The sequence below is a fragment of the Lemur catta genome, chromosome 3, assembly GCF_020740605.2.
Source record: "Lemur catta isolate mLemCat1 chromosome 3, mLemCat1.pri, whole genome shotgun sequence".
NCBI lineage: Eukaryota > Metazoa > Chordata > Mammalia > Primates > Lemuridae > Lemur > Lemur catta.
This window is the reverse complement of record NC_059130.1, coordinates 112,202,264-112,225,819: the sequence shown is the minus strand read 5'-3', so window position 1 is coordinate 112,225,819 and position 23,556 is coordinate 112,202,264. Positions and strand designations below refer to the sequence as shown.

The window sequence follows — 23,556 nt, the reverse complement described above, 5'->3', positions numbered from 1 at the left end:
CATTTTCCCAGCTCTGTGAAATTATTTCCGAGCAATAATTTCAAAATCGCCAATATAATCATGCTTCATCATCACAGTTAGAAACTAGATGATGACTTTGCAGCATAGCCTAATAAGAACATGGCCTCTGCCTCTCTTTTGGGCATTGCTGATGCTCTTTGAGACCATTAGGCAGGGCAGGGCAGGACATTCACATGCACCATTTTGGTGGCATAGAAAGATGATAGAAAGAGTAGATGCAACTACTTGAAATCGTAAGTGCAAAGAGGACCTACAGTCAAACCATTTCTGAAATGGACAGCCCAAACCACAAACAAAATCAAACAAGGCTGAGAGAACTTATTACTGCTGCAGTGTGCTCTCCTTAAGGAAGACATCTCAAAGACACAATTAGCATTCCACATAGTCAACTGTTCTATTACTGCTATAATCTTACCAAAGCTTATACCTTAAACCTTTTGCATGATCCCATAAAAATCAACAATCAGGAAGAACTTTATATAAAAGCCTAGAATAAGTGATAATATAATACATATACTAACTTACCGTAGGTTTTCTGCAAATAAAAATGTAAGCTTTTCATTATGAATCCAGGTTAAATGTTACAGACTAATAACTGGTTACTAGTGAATTTAAAAAAAATACATACTTATGTTTAAAATGAACTACTACCAAGGGCAATGGATACAGAACCACAGGACTTGGATTCAAACCCTAACCACTGCTACTTTACTACTGTTGTTAGTTTGGGCAACTGATTTACCTTTCCTATGAATGTAAAAAAAAATCTTCACAAAGGAGTTTGTGAAGATTAAATGAGATAAAAGAAAATTACTAAGCAATCACTTCTATTTACAACTATCCCAGTTCTGCAAATGTGCAAATCAAGGGCCAGAAAATTTAGGTGTCTTACCTAAGATAACTAGGTAAATGATATATCTAGAAAGAATTATAACTTTGCTTTAAGAAAAAAGGATTTATACAACTTTTGGGATCTGCTGACCATTTAATTAATGTTCAGCTGGGATCACAAATTTTAAAGTAAATGTTCAAAAAGATTCATCATAGCTTTCAAATAATGAAAACAAAATTAACAGATTCATATTAGACACAGAGGACATCTGACAAACTTTCAACATAGTAACCTATACACTCATCTCTACCACTGACATTAAGGTTCAACATCAGGTTGATTTCCTTTCTTACTCTAGTTCTACTAATTCTGGCCCACAAATTGAAAAATAATGACAGGAAGTATCTCATGTCTAGCAAATAGTTGATAATTGGATCAAACAGGATCCAAAAATTATTAAAAAGGTTTCTCACCAAAGACGATTTTCAGCACTGTTTCAGACACTAAGTTTACATGTATATATCACACTCAAATACTGAAAGAATGGCTAGAAGTTTGACTATTTCAACTTAAGAAAAAATGGTGAATGAATTTATCAATTCTGGCAGCATTCAAATCGGGAATATATTTCTTCAAGTCCTATTACAGCATTTGAACATAGTCTTAAAATATAGCATCAATTTCATTCTTCATTAAAGAAAATCATTACTCAGTAATGAGGCTCCTTGAACTTAGATATATCTTGGTGTTTATTCTCAACATTTAAGGTGGTGCTATTTTCAAGCATTAAGCTTCTAGCTGTCAGGATATTAATACTAAATATAACATTGAAATATACCACTTAATAAAACATGAAGAAATGTTATCTCTTTCTATACGTCAAAGAATTAGGTGAGCACTTTGCTCTTTCATAGTGGCCGTATTGCACAATACGGAAAAGTAAGCCACTGTTTTTCATAGAACATGCTAAAAATATACATGACAGCCATATTTGACCTCTCTCAAAATTTTAACAGTATTTTCAACAATGGCGGCAAAGAAGGCAACACGCAACCAACTGAAAAAGCAGCACCTGATTTAGTGTTCAGAGACAAAGTTCTTTTATTCAGTGACAACACTCCTTCTGACCACACAAATAGCTGGGGCTCTCAATACTGTTCCCAATGTGCCTTTTCCAGTCTATGTCACTGCTCCCCAAATTATTATTAATAAAACAAATAATTTATTCTCTCATAGCTTAGGTCTTCTATTCTAAACAGACTAAAAAAGAAAAAATCAAGCATTTTTTGTTTGTATATTTACATTATATATATGCCAAGAGCTAATTCATACTCCATACACAAACAGTTTCATCTAAATGCAAAGCATGATTGATATCCGATGTAGCCACACATCCAAGTAATTGTTCTGCCACAATGTATGCCACTGTGAGATCAACAATATGGAATGTCTAACAGTGGCACTTGATGAAGAAATTTTTTCAATATGTCACTCAGCTTTCTCTCAGAGAAATCTACTTATATTGTTGTGGAAAGATGCCTATAATATTAAGTGACAAATATAAATTGTAGAATTTTTAAGTATAAAAGAATCCTGTGTTAATTTTTTTTAAAAAATATATGCACATAATATACACATCACATATAAAGATAAAATGTCTTAGAGAGATATACAGCAAACTTAACATTGGCTATTTCAGAGGAATGGGGGTTGGAAGGAGGGTAAAGGATGAAACTTGTAGGTTTTACTACTAAACAAATATTTTTATACACTTCCGTATTATGTGTTTTTCCTTCCCAAGGATCAACAGGATTATTTTTTATAATAAAAATATGATGGGTCAGGCACGGGGGCCCATGCTGGCAATTCTATCACTTTGGGATATTGAAGCAAGAGAATCACTTGAGGCCAGCAGATAGAGACAAACCTGGGCAACATAGTGAGACTCTGTCTCTATAAAAAATTTTTTAAAAATTAGTCAAATGTGGTGGCGCACACCTGTAGTCCTAGCTACTTGGAAAAGCTGAGACAGGAAGATGGCTAGAGCTCAGGAGCTCGATGTTGCACTGAGCTATGATTGTGCTACTGCACTCCAGCATGCTGACAGAGTGAGACCACTGAAACCTTGTCTCTTTAAAAAGAAAGAAAAAAATAACAAAGACAACCTCTATCTTTCAGTTCCTCCCTACATGGAATTAAAAAATGCAAAGCAAACCAGAAAATCCAGTAGGAGGCCTGCTATTTTACAAAGTTCTAAATAATTTTTAAACACAATTAAAATCTCATAAATCAGAATAAAAGTTGACTCAACAATATTTATTGAAATCTAGCAAAATGAAGATAGTAGGCTATGGGCTATGTGCATAACTGAGGCCTAAGATTATTTTTTTATTTATGTTAATCTTTAAGAAGTTTACTATTAAATCAATAAAGAGACAGATGTAGATGTAAGCAGCATTACTCAGCCAGTGTATAACCCTCTGTAGTAATTTCTAAAATACAGAATATTTAATGATATGAAATTAATGATACTGGAAGAGAATGCTGAAATAAACCCACAAATATCCAGAATGTACTAGTGGCATTTCAAATCAGTAGTAAAATACCAAAATTAATAAATTACGTTGGAAAGACTAAATAATCATTTAGGGGGAAAGGTGGTTAAACCCCTCAACTCATACCAAAAAAAAAATTGCAGATTGATTAAAATATTGAAATGTGAAATTTGAAATTATATAGGGGCTAGATGCAAATACATTTCTATCATCTCAGGAAATGACTTTCAAATCCAATTAAGAAGACTGCACAGCTATACCAATAACTTTAAAAAACAGGCTATTGGCCAGGTGCCGTGGCTCACACCTATAATCCTAGCACTCTGGGAGGCCAAGGTGGGAGGACTGCTTGAGGTCAGGAGTTCGAGACCAGCCTCAGCAAGAGCGAGACCCCTGTCTCTACTAAAAATATAAAAAATCAGCCCAGCACGGTGGTGCACGCTAATAGTCTCAGCTACTCGGGGGGCTGAGACAAGAGGATGGCTTGAGCCCAGGAATTTGAGATTGATGTGAGCTAGGCTGATGTCATGACACTCTAGCCAGGCAACAGAGTGAGACTCTGTCTCAAAAAAAAAACAAACAAACAAACAAAAAAGGCTATTACTTTTAATTGGTAGGAGTTAATTTTGCCTTAACAAAGACAGTACCTTAAAGGCTACACCAGGCACCTTCAATCTCATGAGAACTGTCTTCTTCAGTGATATACAACCAATGCAAATAGAACTTTCTGCCATGATTATAAATGTTCTCTACACTGTCTAAAATGGTAGCTATTTTATATATTTATATACATATTTATATATTATATATATTTTAAAACATGTGGCTATTAAACACTGGAAATGTGCCTAATGCAACTGAGAAAATAAATTTTTAATTTTGTTTCAATGAACTTTAATTAAAATTGTTTTATTGTGGTAGAAAACCTTTTTAACCATTTTCAAGTGTACAACACAGTGTTAACTACAATATATGCACAAAGTGTAACACATCGCTAGGACTTCACCTTGCAAAACTGAAACTCTATAACAATTGATTCAATTTAAATTGTATTTATATACATTTTAATAACTCAGAATTTAAATTTAAATAGCCACATATGGTCAGTGGCTATCATACTGCATAGTACAGCACAGGTGTAGAAAGCTGTCCATTTCCAAGTTTTACTCTTCTGATGTCTACATTTGATATCCTTACAAACTTCTGTAACTCTACTTTTACAGAAACACAGTTATATCCAACAATATTCAAGCTGAATTTAATGAACAAAGAACTTCAGTTTTGCAAGATGAAAAGAGTTACGGAGATAGACAGTGGTGATGGTTGTATAGCAATGTAAATGTACTTGATACCACTAAAATGAAGACTTAAAAACTGTTAAGACGGTGCTATGATGTAGATATCTGACCCCTTCAAATCTCATGTTGAAATCTGATCCCCAATGTTGGCAGTGGGGCCTACCGGGAGAGGTATCTGGGTCATGAGGATGGATCCCCTCATGGCTTGGTGCCATTCTCTTGGGAGTGAGTTCATGCTCTATTATCTCCCATGAGAATTCTTTGTTGAAAAGACCCTGGCACATCCCTCTGCTCTCTCTTGCTTCCACAGTCTCTCCCTTGGCTTTATGTCATGAGCGGAAGTTTCCTGAGGCCCTCATCAGAAGGAGATGTTGGCACTATGCTTCTTGTAGAGCCAGCAGAACAGTGAGTCAAACACACCTCTTTTCTTTATAAATTACCCAGCCCCGAGTATTCCTTTATAGGAACACAGGTTGAGACAAATGGTAAATTTTATGTTGTGTATATTTTACCAAAATGAAAAATATACTTAAAGTACCTATCACAATAACAGTACTCTCGCACTAAAAGCCTATTATCAAAGAAATTTGTTTCAAAGGCATTTATTCAATTTTGCTAATTGGTTGTGAGAAATGTATACATATACACTTACTTGTATTTTGTTGAATTTTATTTATTTATTCTTTTAGAGACAGGGTCTTGCCCTGTCGCCAAAGCTGGAGTATGGTGGCATGATAACAGCTCACTGCATCCTCCTGCCTCAGCCTCCCAAGCAGCTAGGACTACAGGTGTGCACCCCCACACCTGGTTAATGTTTCTTAGTTTTTGTAGAAACGGGGTCTTGCCATATACATTGTTCAGACTGGTCTCAAACTCCTGGCTTTAAGCGATCATCCTGCCTCTGCCTCCCAAAGTGCTGGGATTACAGGCGTGAGCCTCCAGGCCAGGCTGAATTTTAAACAACACTTGACAAAGTAGAGTTGTCTAAACACTGACAATTTGATATGGTACTACATTCTATGTGAAACTCATAAATGCTAGAGAGCTATACAAAACCATCCAATAGAGACCTTAAAATCAACATTTAGCAATCTGCACAAAACATGATGCAGTGAAGGCAAAAAATGATGTATCAACGAAGGCAAAAAACCAAGTTTATATTTTATTTCCAAGGAAGAAAAGTAAGAAACACCCAGGCAGAACTTTCATTTTCCCATCTTGCAAAAAAAAAAAGAGTTGTTATTGAAAAACAAAATGCCCCCTGGACATAATCAAGGAACACTACTGATGATTAAAGCAAATAGGGAAGTAATTCCTTCATCACTGAGAAAAACATTTTCTTCTCTGCATGTCAATCAAGGGTCAGTGAAATACCTCTCAAAACTGCCAATCTGACAGGAACTAAGAAACCACTTTCATTTTTTCCAAATCTGAATTTCTCCCATGTGGAATAGTTGAGCCCACTTAAAACCATTTTCTTACTTGTTCTTCGGAATATGCCAAACGCTATGTTGAACTTAGGTTTTCAGGCACAGATAATGTTAATAAAAATGACCAATTTTTTATTTATCTGTTGTGATAAGGACAGGTAGTTGATCACATATACCCAGTAAGATTGTTAGAATTTCTTTCAAATGGTGTCCAATCAGAAGATATGCATTTTACTATTCCATTCTAAGTTAACACAAAATTCCTAATAACTATCAACCAAAAAGTATTAAAATAAAAATCCCTTCAAATATTCTACCAACAGTGGAATATCGAAAATAAAAACTTAAATCCTCTGATGTTTAACATTTTTTGAAACATGGAATAAATTAATACAGTATAAATTTAATGCATGAGTTTTTTAATCAACCATAAAAAAGTATGTATTTCCTACTTTATAGAGGGCATGAAGCATTGTAAGTAATGTAATTCTATAGATTGTAACACTGGTAAAATCTTCCCACTTAGATAAGCATTATTGTAACCAGAATGCAGGCATTTATTTCTTCTTAATGAATCCAGTTTCCCTTTCCCTCTTGAAATAATCTCAGACTAAAGTTTATATGCTGTATATGCTATACCTCAAAGAGAAAGAACACTCAAATGCCAAAAAGAATAAATCATAATGACTCACTGCTTCCCAGACAAATGAGCAGATTATGATTATTATGCATGCTCAGGCTTCCAAGTGCTCTCTCCTTCAGAGCCAAGCATATAAATAGGTACACAGCATAATAATAATCAAATTTTGACACACTTAAGACTCAATTACAGTACATGGCGGGCAAAACCTTCAGTACAACATGAGTGAATCAAGAAAATCAAAGTAAAACTATTACTACTATAATTTAATATTAACATAAAATCCAGCAAATAAACAGCACTAATATTTCCATTTCAAAAAAGCATTTGCTATAACCTCACAAAAAGGAAAAGTTCCTATATAAAAATTTCAGCACATAAATACTTCTCTTGATAGCCCTGAAGCACACAAAATGCGTATCTGTTCAGAATATAAGGAAAAATGAAATGGTGCAGAATTCTTTTCTGGATAATTTTAAGGTTATCGTCTTTTCCTACCTTTTATTTAGATACCAAAGCTTTCATCTTTACTTTGAAAGAAGTGAATAGTACCGGCTGACTATATATTCAAAGTTACTTATAAGGGAAAGCACTCAATGATGGGTGTCCATTGTGATTTTTCTATCTTATGATGTTAAATGTACTATGAAAACAGACAAAAAAACCCACAAGTTATTTTTAGATCAACACTGAGCTGGTCAAGTAAACATTATGCCTGCTGTGTAATGTGACTCCCATAGTACTTACTCTGCTGAGAATAAACAGACAGCATGCACATTCAATCACATGAGACAGGTTCAGAAAACAGCTGAGTCACTCACCAATAGCCGTTTACTTCCTGTTCCCAATAATTCAGTGGAAATTTGTACCTCACCGCAACATCAGGCTTCTCCTTCCATTCCCACCAATAAGTTACACTTTCCTGAAAACCTTCCCCCAGTAACACCAACCAGTTTATGTTAAAGCTCAACTAAGGCATCAGATGGTTCTACCATTACCCCAACCAACACAAGTTACTGACAATACAAAAACAAAGACAAGCAAAAACAGGAGGCTAATTAGGCCAACAAACTTCACCTCAATTAGGCCAAGTCTATTTGAAAATAACAAGTCTCTCTAGCTGACCTGTAGGTGATGTAGTATCATACACTGTCCGTGTAGCTTATACTTTTTTTGGACATGACCAATATATCTCCTTGATTTTCTTTCTAAAGCATCCCTAAATGACATGGTCAATGTTCTTTTACTATGAATAATAAGCCTCAAAACAAAACTGCTTTAGGTTGCCTTTCCTTTGAGAATGCTAATTAACAGTACTATCAGTAAAAAACATAAGGTACACAAAAACTTCTGCTCAAATTGGAATGAAATGAACTTCTTAAACTACACTTGACTTAAGATACAGCAATCCAACAAGTTTGTAGGTTTTTAGTTTTTGTTTGTTTGCAGCATCAACTGTAAGTCATCAACAACAACATGAATCCTGTGCACGGGAATTTACAACTTCCCTAACATATGTAAAAACAACATAGAAAGTGGTATAAGGCCGGGCACGGTGGCTCACGCCTATAATCCTAGCACTCTGGGAGGCCGAGGTGGGTGGATGGCTAGAGGTCAGGAGTTTGAGACCAGCCTGAGCAAGAGCGAGACCCCGTCTCCATTAAAAATAGAAAGAAATTATCTGGCCAACTAAAAATATATATAGAAAAAATTAGCCAGGCACGGTGGCGCATGCCTGTAGTCCCAGCTACTCGGGAGGCTGAGGCAGTAGGATCGCTTAAGCCCAGGAGTTTGAGGTTGCTGTGAGCTAGGCTGACGCCACGGCACTCACTCTAGCCCAGGCAACAGAGCGCGACTCTATCTCAAAAAAAAAAAAAAAAGGTGGTATAAGAAGTGTGAATAATATGTCAAGAAGTACAAGGGAAAAGTAATTAATTCTTCCTGGGAGGAGGAGATTTCTAGGGAGCCTGTACAAGTGACAGTTCAACAGTGATAGATGGTGAGCTTGTACTCAGCCATAAAAAAGAGAGGGGGTAGCATGTATAGGCAAAACAAAGAGTATAAACAGAAGCACAAAGATTTGAAAAAGTAGGGCATGTCTGCTGAACCATGAACAGGTCAGTAATGCCAGAGCATAGACGTGGATGAGGCAATCAAAGAAGGTGAGGTCAGAGTGTCAAGTTAACTAATGACTTTACCATGAAGGTAATTCTAGGAGATGTTGAACAGGGCAGCAATATAATACAAATTATTTAATAAAGAGAACTATTACAACAATATGGAATCCTAGAGAAGAGACTGGTATCAGGATAGGGAGCTACTGCAACAGCCCAAGTACATGAAGACAAGGGCCTGACCTACCACAGTGAATATGGACAAAGGAGGCAGCTTTGGGAGTTAACCAGTATAATGGTAGATATAAGGGGTAGAAAGCTGATGTCCCAGGGTTTGAAGTTTAGATGGCTAAGAATGCTAACAGAGCCCAAATGACTGGGCTCCAGGCCATCTTCTGACCTCACTTCATATGCCATTACTTTCTGGCCACATTGGCCTCATTTATTTCCCTCAAACATACCAACTTTATTTTCTCTTAAGGACTTTGCAACAGTTGTTTACTCTGCTTTGAATAAAAAAGTGATAAATTCATTAGTACTATATTGAATTTTAACTGTCAAAGAGACACCCAGATACAAAAGTCTAAAGAGTAATTAGGCAGAGAGCAGAGTTAACCACAGAGAGTTAACTAGGAATCAGCACATAAAATAGAAAGATGGAGAGTTTCAAAGGGGAGCACATAAACTCCTTTACTCAGGTGATTTGTGCCACGCATATATCTACTTTAATTATATAAAACCTCTATGAAGTAAAGGAGAGATAGAAGGAAACTACCTCAATATAATAAATACCATATATGAAAAACCTACAGCAAACATCAAAGTCAATGGTGAAAGATTGAAAGCTTTTCCTAAAGAACAGAAACAAGACAACAATGTCCTATTTTGCCATTTCTACTCAACAAAATAGTGGAAATTCCAGCCAGAGAAAGTAGGCAAGAAAAAAATAAAAGGCATCTAAATAGAAAAGGATGAAGTAGAATTATCTCTGTTCACCAATGATATGAATTTATGTGTAAAAAACCCTAAAGATTCCACACAAAAAAACTATTAGAATAAATGATTTCAAGAAAATAGCAGGATACAGTCAACACACAAAAATCCATTGCATTTCCCTATACTAACGATGAACAATCTGAAAAAGAAAATACAAAATCAATGCCATTTACAATAGCCATCAAAAAGAACGCTTAGAAAGTAACTAAAGCAAGGAGGTGAAAGACTTGTATAACGAAAAGTACAAAACACTGCTGAAAGAAATTGAAGAGGGCACAAATAAATAGAAAGACATCCCCTGTTCATGAATTGGAAGACTTAATATTGTTAAGATGCTGATAAAACCCAAAGTGATCTAGAAATTCAGTGCAATCCCTATCAAAATCCCAATGCTGTGTTCTACAGAAATAAAAAATCCCATCCTAATATTGATATGGAATCTCAAGGGACCCCAAATAGTAACATCTTCTTCTATTTTTTTTCTTTTAATTGAGTCAGGGTCTCACTCTGTCACCTGGGCTGGAGTGCAAGTGGCCTCATCATAGCTCATTGCAACCTCAAACTCCTGGGCTCAAGCAACCCTTTTGTCTCAGCCTCCCGAGTAGCTAAAAGTATGGGTACACGCCACCACACCCCACTGATTTTTGTATTTTTTATAGAGACAGGGTCTTGCTCTTGCTCAGGCTGGTCTCAAACTCCTGGCCTCAAGCAATCCTCCCACCTCAGCCTCCCAAAGTGGAGGATTATAGGCGTGAGCCACTGCACCCAGCCAAAACAATCTTTAAAAAAATTAGACATCTCATACTTCCTAATTCCAAAAGTTAATACAGATCTACAAAAATCAAAAGAGCAGTACTGGCATAAAAGCAGAATAAATTGCCAGGAAATAAACCTACACATATATATGGTCAAATGATTTTTAGAAAGGGTGTCAAGACCACTCAATGGGAAAAGGACGATGTTTTCAACAAACGGTTCTGAGGAAAACGGGATATCCATGTGCAAAAGAATGAAGTTAGATCCTTACCTAACACCAAATAAGGTAAAAAAAAAAAAAATTAACTCAAAATGGATCAAAGACCAAAATGTAAAAACTGAAAGCACAGAAACTTTAGAAGAAAGCACAGAGCAAATGCTTCACAACATGATTTGGTAATGATTTATCAAATAGGATACCAAAGGCACAGGCAAAATAAAGAAAACACTAGGCAAACCGGACATCTAGAAAATTAAAAAACTTTGTGCACCAAAAGACACTATCAAGAGTAAAAAAGCAACCCACAGAATGGGGAAAATATTTGTAAATCATATAATATCTGATAAAAAGTGAATATCCTGAATATATAGAGATCTCTTAAAACTCAATAACAAAAAAGTAAACAATCTGATTCAGAAATGGACAAAGGACTGGAATAGACATTTGTACAAAAAATATATACAAATGGCCAACAAGCCCATGAAAAGATGCTCAACATCACTAATCATTAATGAAGTACAAATCAACACTACATTGAGATATCCCCTAACACCCATAAGGATGGCTAATATATGAGAAAATTTAAAATTCTGAAAAAAAAAAAAAAAAAAACTGTTGGAGAAGATATGAAGAAACTGGTGTACACTATTGGTGGGAATGTAAAATGGTACAGCCACCATGGAAAACAGTATGGTGCTTCCTCAAGAAATTAAGAATAGAACTACCATGTGATCCAGCAATTCCACTTAGGGTATACACCCTTAATAATTGAAAATGGGGTCTCAAAGAGATTTGTACATCTATGTTCATATTAGGATTATTCACAATTGCCAAAACATGGAAACAATCAGTGGATGAATGAATGGATAAGCAAAATATGGTATATACATACACTAAAATATTATTCAGCCATAAAAGGAAGGAAATTCTGACATATCCTACAAAACGGATGAACCTTAAGGACATTATGCTAAGTGAAATAAGCCAGTCACAAAATAACAACTACTGTGGTAACATTTATATGACGTACTTAGAGTAGTCAAAATCACAGATAGTCTATGGTGATTGCCAGGGGGTAAGGGGAGGGGGAAAAGGGATGTTATTGTTTAAAGGGTATAGATTTTCAGTTTTACAAGATGAAAAGAGTCATGAAGATGGATGGTGGTGATCATTGTACAACATTATGAACATACTTAATACCACTGAACTGTATACTTTTAGATGGTTGAGATTGTAATCTTGCCCAATGTCACACAGCTAATTCAAAATGTAAACATCAATATGCTGACACCAATGGAAGTATAAGGAAGCAAACACAAGTGGTGAGACAAAATACCTGTTCACACAAAACGCAAGATAATTGTTACCACTAGGGAGAAAGAAGGGGGACTGGAATAGAGGAGTATATAGTGGCTTCAAAGATATTGGTAATCGGTTTATTAATGTGAGTGGTAGTTGGTTGTGCTATTATTTTTTTTAAACTCAACATGTCATAATATACTTTTATAAGCTTATGTATTTCACAATAAATTTTAAAACAATAGACACTTCAGAAAAGAGTAAGCAGCAGGATTGGAAAAGGTGAAGCAGGGCTACTCATGATGCATTAACTTCAGGAGCTATACAATGCATGGCCGGTCAGGCTGTTGGTGGCCAACCTGGTGCTGCTGTAAGGACAGTGCAGGATATGACTGAAAGTCAGTTAGCAATTACTAAAAGGATTATCAATCAACTATGTTATGGCTAGGTTACAGCTTAATAGAGTTTAGTCTAGATGTACTAATAAATCATAAATTTTTAATAAAGTCCATCAACACAGGTATTTGAATTCCTGAAGCAGAACCATTCATCCTGGGAGCCAGGATAGAGGAAAACACCTGATAGGTTAGACTCACTCAGGGATCTGAATTGGGAAGATACAGAAATTAACGAAAGAAAGGGAACTAAAAGTTTTGTAAAAATAAAAGTTAATAGTGATTAGTGATAGGATCAAGGGTAAATCAAAGGAAAATGAAGACAGAAAGGGGCTGCCATATTGAGAATAGAAAGGGATTAAAGAATTAAAGGGTTGTAGGCTGTGGAACAGTGTTGTACAATAGGACTGAACATGGGAAAGGAAGAAGGACAAGAGTCTGTGGTCAGAGAAATTTTAGACTTCAAAAATTCAAAGGCAGAAAAGTTCTAGGTCAGACCAGGTCCAGGCCAGTGTTCTTCAAAAGAAATATAAAAAATACAATACAGGCCACAGAAATAATTCAAAATTTCCTGGTAGCCAGATTAGAAACAGTAAAAACATATGAAATTAATCTTAGTAATACAGTATTTAACCCAGTATATTCAAATTCAACATGTGGTCAATATAAAAATTGAGAAATTTTATATTCTTTTTTATTGTAGTAAGTCTTCGACATCTGCTATATTTAACACTCATGGTAAATCTCAATTTTCATTAGCTATGTCTCAAGTTCTCAAAAGCCACAAGTGACTCTAGTGGCTACCACAATGGATTGTGCAGATCTAGACTGTGTCCATGAGTTGCTAGGTATGTACCTGTATATAGCTTATCTGGGGAGGTGAAGAAGGAGAGGAAGAGATGGTGGATCCAGAAGCTAACAGGCAATGGTTGGATGAGGCAACACTGAATGCTAGAAGTCCTCCTGGTAGACGGCAGAAGTAAAACAAAGAAACAACTTCTGAACCAATGCTAAAATTCTTAAAAAATGAGGAAATCTGCCCATGAAAATTAGGAATTAGTAGCAAAAAGGAGAGGTGTATATGCATTTGCTGCACAAGGGTTACAAGGCAAGGACCTACAGAAAGTAATGAAGAGCCAGGACAATAATGCTGAGCCTGCCTTCTAAGATATAAAGAAAGTAAGAAAACTAATAATGTTCACTTGGAAGGATTTCTAGGAAAGTAGTGCTATCTAAATTTCCAGAGTAAGGAGACAGAGGGAGAAAGAGCGTTCAAAGAAAGGGTGCTAAGGAAGAAATCTGACAACAAAATGGGCTTCCCAGAAGTAACAGGATATAGCAGAGAGAGATTCTACAATCTAACCACTATGGAGTAAAAGTATATGTAGATAAAAATAAACAGCAGAAGGCAAGTTTCCTGATTCTAAGACTAAGCTTCCTTAACTTAATCTTCTCAGAGAAATAAATAGCTTAAATACAGTTGGCAGTTTATAAGGAAAATAACTACCCTGCTTAAACTCTGTGGAGTGGCCTTTCCCAAATAAACCCATTTGTGCCTAGTATAAAATCTACAAATATCTGGCACCCAAATATCTATGTGAAGAATGGCCTTCTAGGCCGGGCGCGGTGGCTCACGCCTGTAATCCTAGCACTCTGGGAGGCCGAGGCGGGTGGATCGCTCGAGGTCAGGACTTCGAGACCAGCCTGAGCAAGAGCAAGACCCCCATCTCTACTAAAAATAGGAAGAAATTATCTGGCCAACTAAAATATATATAGAAAAAATTAGCCGGGCATGGTGGCGCATGCCTGTAGTCCCAGCTACTCGGGAGGCTGAGGCAGGAGGATCTCTTGAGCCCAGGAGTTTGAGGTTGCTGTGAGCTAGGCTGACGCCATGGCACTCACTCTAGCCAGGGCAACAAAGCGACACTCTGTCTCAAAAAAAAAAAAAAAAAAGCATGGCCTTCTAAAAGAATCTTGCTATTTATTGTCTTAAAAGTAAAATCTGATAAGGAGGAAGGAAGTATAGTCAACAAAATAGCTTTAAAAACAGGTTTGAAGAGAAATCAAAACACATAAATCCTTTCTGCCACAAGAAGTCTGTGTGAACTTCTTTATCATTTTAAGTCACTTCCAACTTTTTCTACTATATCCAATAATACTGAAAATATAGTACAGATGTTTCTTTCCCCACATAGTAATTTCTTATAATTTTTTTATTCTCATAAAACTTCAACAAAATGACTGGCATGAAAGATGGAAAATAATAATTTCTCTCATTTGTCTTATTCCTAGTTAATCCTTGTCAGAACTGTTTATTCCTGATGACAAGGCTCATCTAATAAATTAAAAATATGTACATGACAAATCAAAGTCTATCTAATTCTAAACATGGCTCTAATGGATGACTTGGGATAAATCTGAATTCAGCTTCAGCGGAAACAAAATACAATTAATCTACCCAAATACTCCACCTTCTCTCCCATTCCTATCTTGAAAAAGAAAAAAAATTCTTGTTTTATTTGATTAAGTTAGGAAAAATGTTTCAGCTATTTTAAAAAAAAAGGTATAATACTGAATTACAGTAAGACTGGACAAAAATAAACTTTACAGAAAAGAAAATCATTTCAGGCATGATTTTCAAACATTTTCATCTTGAATTGTATTAAGAGTTACTAATAAAATGCAACCCCAATGGAACAGATGTCACCTATAATTTCTTTTGCCCACAATTCTAATGAACAAATGGTAAAAAGAGGAGTGAAAATATGGTAAGAAGAATCAGCAAGAAGCCATAATCCACCTCACAAAATGAAAGCTGGCATACATAAATCATAAACCTGTTTTAGTACTTAGACTTTTTTCCAAAGCCATCATAACACAATGACGAACTACTTCCCAAAGAAGCAAGTAACAGATGTACCTACTAATCAGAATTTTTCCTTTTCATGTTCTTTAATGTTTGCTTGATAGTTATTAATAATACTGCTGAATGATTTCTGGAAAAGTTTACAGATTAACCTCACTGTGTTTCTAGATGACATCAAGATCACTGCCATGACTTTCTGAGTGGTTACCCTGGGATTTCTAAACCACTCTCTATATATCAGCTTTGTCTGACACAACTTAAAAAAGAAAATTATAAGAAAAATAAATCACACATAATAAGTCCAGTGAGAGTCAAACTAATAAAATCTTTTAACAATATTAGGAAATAATATTTCATGATATGCTTATTAGTAAGGTCAGGTTTTCAGTAATGATGACTAAAGTATCATGAACTGATACTAAAGAGTTCAGAAAAAGTCTCAAAAACATGATATTGAAACCTAATGGCAGGGGAGACAAAGAATTCATTCCCTAGAATTATTTCTCAATTTTAAAAAAATGTTAAATACTCCAAAGCTACTATAACAAAGGAAATGCAATGAACATTTATTGAGCATTCAGCCACTTGCCAGGGTTTCTGCATCTATTATTTGATTTAATTTTCACAGCATCCTGTGATGTAGGTATTATTATTTCCATTTAACAAATGGCAAAATTTCCACTTGGAGAGAGGTTTAACTTATCCAAGGTCTCACAATTAGCAAGTGGTAGAACTGGAATTGAGAGTTCTACAATTGCTAAGTGGCAGAACTAGGATTCTCTATTTTTAAAAAGAAACTTCACTTTCTATAATGCAGCCTTTACACTGTAAGCAAACTGAGAATTCTTTTCCACAGTTTATAGTTTGGATGTAGGGGTGGAGCACTATGCCTCAGATACACTCTGACTATATGATCATTCTTTCTTTCAGTTAGATCAACAGAAAGAAAATCTGTCTTTCTGGGACTTTATCGCAGTTCAACTGTTAGGCTGTACTTGAGGCCTCTTCAAGAAGTGCTCCAGTAGAGAGGGCATTCATTTCTGAATCTCTTTTCAACACAAGGGACATTACTACTAGAAAATTAAAGGGGCTGTATTTTAAATGTTATCTACCACAAACACTGGTCTTAATTGTGGCTCTTGAAAATTTTTAAATGAATGTTTTAAGCAATTCAATCATTAAGTCACAATATGTTTTTTTTGGCATTACGACCATCTAATTACTTTTGGTTACTTCAAAAACAGATATTTAATGAGCACTACCCTACACAAATTAAAGTACACTTTAATGTTATTCATAACCTTTCTCAACAGCTGGATTTGTCATGTCACTCTATCAACTAAACTTTAAAACTATTTATCGTTATAAAACAGAATTACAGGATGAAACAATTTTGAAAAATAAACCAATTCTGCATCATACTGTGTGAACTGAAATACTTAGTACCCCCCAAAAAATAGGAACCTTAATCTCTCATGTCACATTTGAATACCTTAACAGGTAAAATCAATTACAGAGAGACAGTATTTCTTTGTACCTACCTAACTACCAACCATATCACTATATAAATGCTTATTTGTAGATTATATTCTGGGAATGTTTACAGTAGAAAATGAGATCACCTGCTTAGAAAAAGTAATAAATTCTCTATTGAATATAGTATTGAATTAGTTTAAAAGACCTAAATCCCTTTCATGGAATCCTAACAAAAGATGTTTTCCAGCTTAGGAACTCAATCTTAATTTTACTTGACTCATGATGACAAACAGCTGGAATACTGGGAAGAGATTCCCAGACTTTTCCTCAGAATAAGCTCTCTAAGGGTGTAAAATACAATATCTGGCTCTCTTTTAGTTAAGCTTGTACCAGTAAAATAAACTTTTACTGAATTGTACAAAAATGTTAATACCAGTCAAAAAAATTTCTCTTTTTAGGCAAATAAAGTATTCATACTACAAACAGCCAAAAAGTGATACTTCTGAAAAATTTCATTTAGAGCTAGTTTTCATTCATCAAAGAGTTATGGACTTACTATGGGTCACAGGCACTGCTACTTATATGGGGAGAAAGAGTTTTGCTGCTTTAAAAAGTTTGAAAACCAATGTACTACAGCCTTAAATCCAGGAAGACCTGATTGTATGGAAGCAAAAAAGTACCTTCAACCAATAAGCCTTACTCTGCTTGAATCAGAAGAGTTAATTACATAGCATGTGTCAGGACATAATAGTTCTACCATCAAAATAAATTGGTATATATTATCAATACTGTAAAATCTATTGGCGTACAGACTATGATGTAAAGTATATTATCTGCAAAAAGTTGTAACAGTCTCTTTTAGCTACTAGACAGAAGTGGATTCTCAATCACCAAAGCTACTTTCCCTAAATTCAGAAATAGCCCAATTCATTATATTTGTATGTGGTCTGAAATTGTGAGCACTTTCTGCTTCCACTGAAAACTACTCCCAGCAAACTGGGCCTAGGAAGTCTCACTTAGGCAGCAGGTATCAAAGGTACTATTCTACAACTTTGTTCTCAACCCTGAGTGCACAATAGAATTACTTAGGCCCCATCCCAAGCAATTAAATGAGAATCTTTGGAGAAGAGGGGACCACGATATCAGATGATTCTAATGGGAGGCAGAATTGAGAATCACTGATATTACTCCTCCTCATTTCTCAGCAGTCCCATGATATTTAGCAGGGAAACATGATGAACTTACCACTATTTCTGTCCTCTTTAAAATTAGTTCAACATTTAAATGCTATGGCTATTTGCCTTTCACTAGAGAATATACCTGGATCTGTCAAGCTACTTGTGTTCCCTCAGTAACAACTATACTATTCAAAGCTTAGCTTTTACCTATACAGCATAACAAACCGGTTCCTTCTCAAATCACAGGACCAGTTCCCTGAAACTGTGGGGTAAAAACAATGGTGTGCCAATAAAGAGACGCTACTGGTTCACTGAATTCCCAGGCAGCAAAAACATTCTATAATGTCTGCACTGCTGGCTCTGCTTCCAATGTCAGCGGCTACTATTCATAACTTCCTGGACCCTCTCCTGGTAGCCAGCACTATCATCTCTACTACTTTTCTCCCTCCATTTCTCTCATCTTTATGGAGTCTCTCATTTCTCATCAGTTTCTCCTCCTATTTCTCATCTAAAACATCCCCAGTCAGATTTCTCTTGCCTTTCATTTGTCACACTAGACATAACCTTCACTCTAGGTCCTGCTGCATCCCTGCTAAGATCACCACCTCCTCCACTAATTTCTTGAATTCCAGACTTAGATGCGTGGCTCTACATTTAAAAACGAGGAGTTTGAATACTGTGTGGATTAATTTTTACAAATCCCCATTCTGCACATTTATATTCCCAAAAGTTGTTTCAGGTTGATTGTTTAAAAATTTAAACATACTATTTCAAAAAGCCACGTGGTAAGTGGTGGATGTATTCTCAGAATGATTTATGAAAGCATAGTTTGTCTAAAATAAACCTGAAATAAAATACTATGGTGCATTATGAGAAAGCAAGGGATATAGTCAAAAGTTGGCAAGTAAGGATCTAGACTTGGTCCCATACAACCTAAAGTGCCTGGAATAAATCATTTCACCTTTCACAATCAACCTTCCCAATCTACAAAATGGGAATAATCATATCCATCGTATATGGTTACTGTAATGACAAATTAAGTACAGGGAAGTAATTGAGAAATGCTTTGAAAACTCTAGCCTATAAAGTAATCTGCCATCAAGATATTATCCTCTGTATCTGTAACAGAATGGTAGGGGAAGAAAGATATTATCCTCAAATATGATAATCTGATAAGAGTGCACAATAAACACTAGTTCATACTGTTGTAATTCACGTTATACTGGGAAGAATAGCTTCTAGTTAAAATTATTTCCAAACATTTCCAGAGTCAGATTCTCCTACCACTGTTTTTTTAATCTGCTTAAGAGTTAATATTTTTTTGAGTAACCTGTCCATCTAACTCCTAAAGCACAAGATCTTTTTTTAGAGACTGTTACAGCAACAGTTTCTAGTGTGAGACTGTCTTTTTCAAAGACCCTGGAGGAATGGCCACTGTTCAAGAAATCTGTATTCCTTAAACCTTTTGGAGTAAGTCAAACTGGGCAGAAGAGAAAGAGTTAGTTGATGAACGGTGCCATTTGCATACAAACCAGCTTTTGGATAACTTTCATCTTTTCTATAAGTTATACAAAGTTTTACAGTCTATTACTCCAGCAGTGTCTTTTTCCTCTTCTGGTTTTATACTTCTAGTTTTATTGATGCTGAAGTTAAGAGACAATCACTCTCAAAACCAAAGAGGAAATAGCAGAGTAATACCTTCTAGGTCCTTCATACTTATTATCTTTGCTTGTTGGCCAGCCTCCAGTGCTTTTGCTACTTCCCTCCCTTCTTAAATGTTGCCAAATGGTTATGTAAATAAGCCAGCTGGCTTCTGAGTCATCATTTCTGTATCCAAATTCTCTAAGTCCCAATGTGAACTTTTAAATACTCTACGAACCCTTAACAGCCTTTGGAATTTTTCAGTGACTTTCTGGACAAGTCAGCTTATCTTTTCGGTGATTTTTCTCACTCCAATGGAGTTGCTATCAGCAGCTTTTGCTCACATACTGATTTCTGTCACCTGTCCTCTTAGTAGCTCAAAACATTTTTTCTCTAAACCTTCTAAGGTTTTCTAAAAGAAGAAAATCTCCATGTGTATAAAATGCAAAAAACTAAGAAAACAACAGTCTACACCATGTTCAGGCAAAGAACACTGAATTGCTTTAAGCAATCACATTCCCTAACCCGACTCCTTAAGAACAGAATCAGAACCCAGTACTCTGAAAACACACAAGCCTAGGAACCTGGGACACGTAGACCCCATGGCATGAGACAAATCAAGCTAGAGTACCTCTACAACTACTAGAAGAACATCAAGGAAAATAAAAAATATATTTTGTAATTTTATAAAGCAGATAGCTAGTCCATATTTAAGGAACAACCTAGAATGAGATTCGAATTCTTCTGACACCTGAATTTGCAAATAAAAGGTCACCTACTTCTTATGTAGGGCATTTAGGAGATTTTAGACATTAGCACTGAAGTTCACCTCTAATCTTGGTATACAAGATTTTTATTTCAATTAAAAATGACTTTTAAGGTAAACTTATCAAAGCTCAACAAATGACACATTTTAAAATCCCTCTTCCAAGATGCCTGCTTTCAAATATCAGCCAAAACAAAGGGACAAATATTATGTATTTTTTCTCTTAGATCTAAGACTTCAAATTACATTTTTAAGTACCTATTAAGTAAGCAAACTGAACATTCTCAGTTCTTATGGGTATCTATATAAAAGTTCTTGATATTCACCTTAATTCCACTCTCAAGCAATGATGCTTTCTACATTTATGTAGAAAAAGAATGTTGTGCTCTGTATGACACACGTATACCTTTTAAATATATGCAAAGAATCCTATCAAAATCCCAACAACAAATTTTGCAAAAATAACAAAACCAGGCTGGGTGTGGTGGCTCACACCTGTAATCCTAGCACTCTGGGAGGCTGAGGCAGGAGGATTGCTTGAGCCCAGGAGTTTGAGGTTGCTGTGAGCTAGGCCAATGCCATGGCAGTCTAGCCAGGCAACAGAGCGAGACTCTGTCTCAAAAAAAAACAAAAAAAAACAGTGAAACCAATGCTACAATTCATTTGGAACCTCAAGGGACCCAAAACAACCAAAACAATCTCAAAAACAGAGGACAAAGTTGAAAGTTTCACCCTTTGATTTCAAAACTCACTAAAAAACTACAGCAATGAAATCAGTGCAGTACTAGCACAAAGACAGACAATTAGACCAACAGGAAAGAACAGAGCCCAGAAATAAACCTTCACATATGTGGTCAAATGATTTTTAACAAAGGTGCCAAGACTACTCAATGGCAAAAGGACAATCTTTTCAACAAATGGTGCTGGGAAAACTAGATATCTACATGCCAAAAAATGAAGCTCGGCCCTTACCTTAAACCATAGACAAAAATTAAATCAAATACATCACAGAGCTAAACCTAAGAGCTAAATGTATAACTCTTAGAAGGGAACACAGCAGATAATTTTCAGAACATTAAATTTTGCAATGGTTTCTTGTATATGACACCAAAAGCACAGGCAACAAAAGAAAAAAATAGATAAATTATACTTCATCAAAACTGAAAACTTTTCTGCAAACACTATCAACAGTGAAAAGGCAACTGGTGAGATGGGAGAAAGTACTTATGTATCATTTATCTGATAAGGAATTGATATCTAGAATATATAAAGAACTCCTACAAGTCAACAACAAAAAATACATAATCTAATCAAAATGGCAAAAGTCCATGAACAGACATTTTTCAAAAAAAGATATACAAAAGGTCAATAAACACCTGAAAAGATGTGCACTTTACCAATCATCGGTGACATGTGAATGTTTTACACACACACACACACACACACACACACACACACATGAATTTTCTCATACCACCATCAATTTGGCTATCATCAAAGAGCACATTCTGAATGAGAGTGGACACGAGTTGGCAAGTTCAAAGCTGGAAGTATTATTAGGGAAGTTAGTTACTATATAAAAGCCCTTGATTCCTTGTATTAAAACATATAAAGCACTGTGGCATTTACAGTTAATGTTTACAATCAATACCATCAGAACAAGAAGTACACCAAATATGTGTATGACTTAAAACCTACAATCCTTAAATTACAAAATGACAGCCCTCAATTGGAAATCACTGGTTTATTTATTTCCAACTTTCCATATCTGCTAATATATGCTTTTAAGAATACACATTTTCCTCTGAGTAACACCTTATTCACCTCCCACAATTTCAGATACAAAGTGCCATCATTCATTTCTAAAGATTACTACATATTTTCAGTTTTGATTTTATCAAATTTCTAAATAAATAGATTTTGTTACTCTTTTGCTGTTAAGCTCTAATTCTGTAGAAGTGTATTCAAAAAAGAATATAAATGGGTTGGGCGCGGGGGCTCATGCCTATAATCCTAGCACTTTGGGACGCTGAGGCAGGAGGATCACTTGAGGCCAGGAGTTCAAGACCAGCCTCTGAGCAACATAGAGAACCCCATCTCTACAAAAAACAGAAAAATTAGCTGGGCATGGGGGCATGCGCCTGCAGTCCTAGCTACTTGGGAGGCTGAGACAGGAGGATCGCTTAAGCCCAGGAGTTCAAGGCTGCAGTGAGCTATGATGACTCTGTACTCTAGCCAGGACACCAGTGCAGGACTATGTCTCCAAAAAAAAAACCAGAGAGAATATAACTATGATTAGAAATGCAGCCTAATATATGATCAAATTTTGTTAATGTTCCACGAATATTTGGGGGGGAAAAGCAGTCTTAGTTGAATGACAAAAGTTATTAAAACATTTATTAACTGTCATTCAAATCATAGATCCTTTTTTTATCTCTCAGTTGGTGAGTAAAATGTTCTCCATATATTTTTAAAGTTTGTTAATCATGATGTTCTAAACCTCTATTTTTTTAATGTTGGTTGAATGTATACAAAATTTCTATTTCTATATATATACTGTCCTTGTGCTAATATATACATTACAACCAATATATTATTTATGTCACTTATCCATACCAGGAGGTGGCAAACAAATGGCCCTCAGCATGTATTTTTGTAAGACTAGTTGAGAAGGTGTTTACATATGTAAAGGTTGTTCAAAAAAAAAAGAAGAATATGCAAAGGACCATCTGGCCCACAAAGCTTCAAATACTTACAGTACTATTTGGCCCTTTACAGTTAAAGTTAGCTGGTCTACATCAAGGGTTGGCATATTTTTTTCTGTAAAGGTTCAGACAATAAATATTTTGAGCACTAAAGTGAGTTTCCCCTCCAAATCCATGGGAAATAAGTGAAGTGTGATATTTCAAAGAGGTAAGCGTGCAAGGGAAATGCTGACAGAGGTTGTTTAAGCCCTGTTAAACTAGATGAGAGATGGCCAGAGAAATCAAGAAGAGTCTCCCAGGATGTATCCAAAAAAACAGCTCTTTAAAGGTAAAAGAGACAAAATCCTAAACCTTTTCCCTGACAGAAT

General features: G+C 35.6%; 1 protein-coding gene across 12 annotated transcripts in view; it reads right to left on the bottom strand.

The window, feature by feature from the left end:
• The window catches only part of EIF4G3 (eukaryotic translation initiation factor 4 gamma 3), a 321,219-nt gene that overhangs the window by 174,529 nt on the left and 123,134 nt on the right, over nt 1–23,556 (bottom strand). The gene's annotated exons all lie outside the window — the stretch shown is intronic.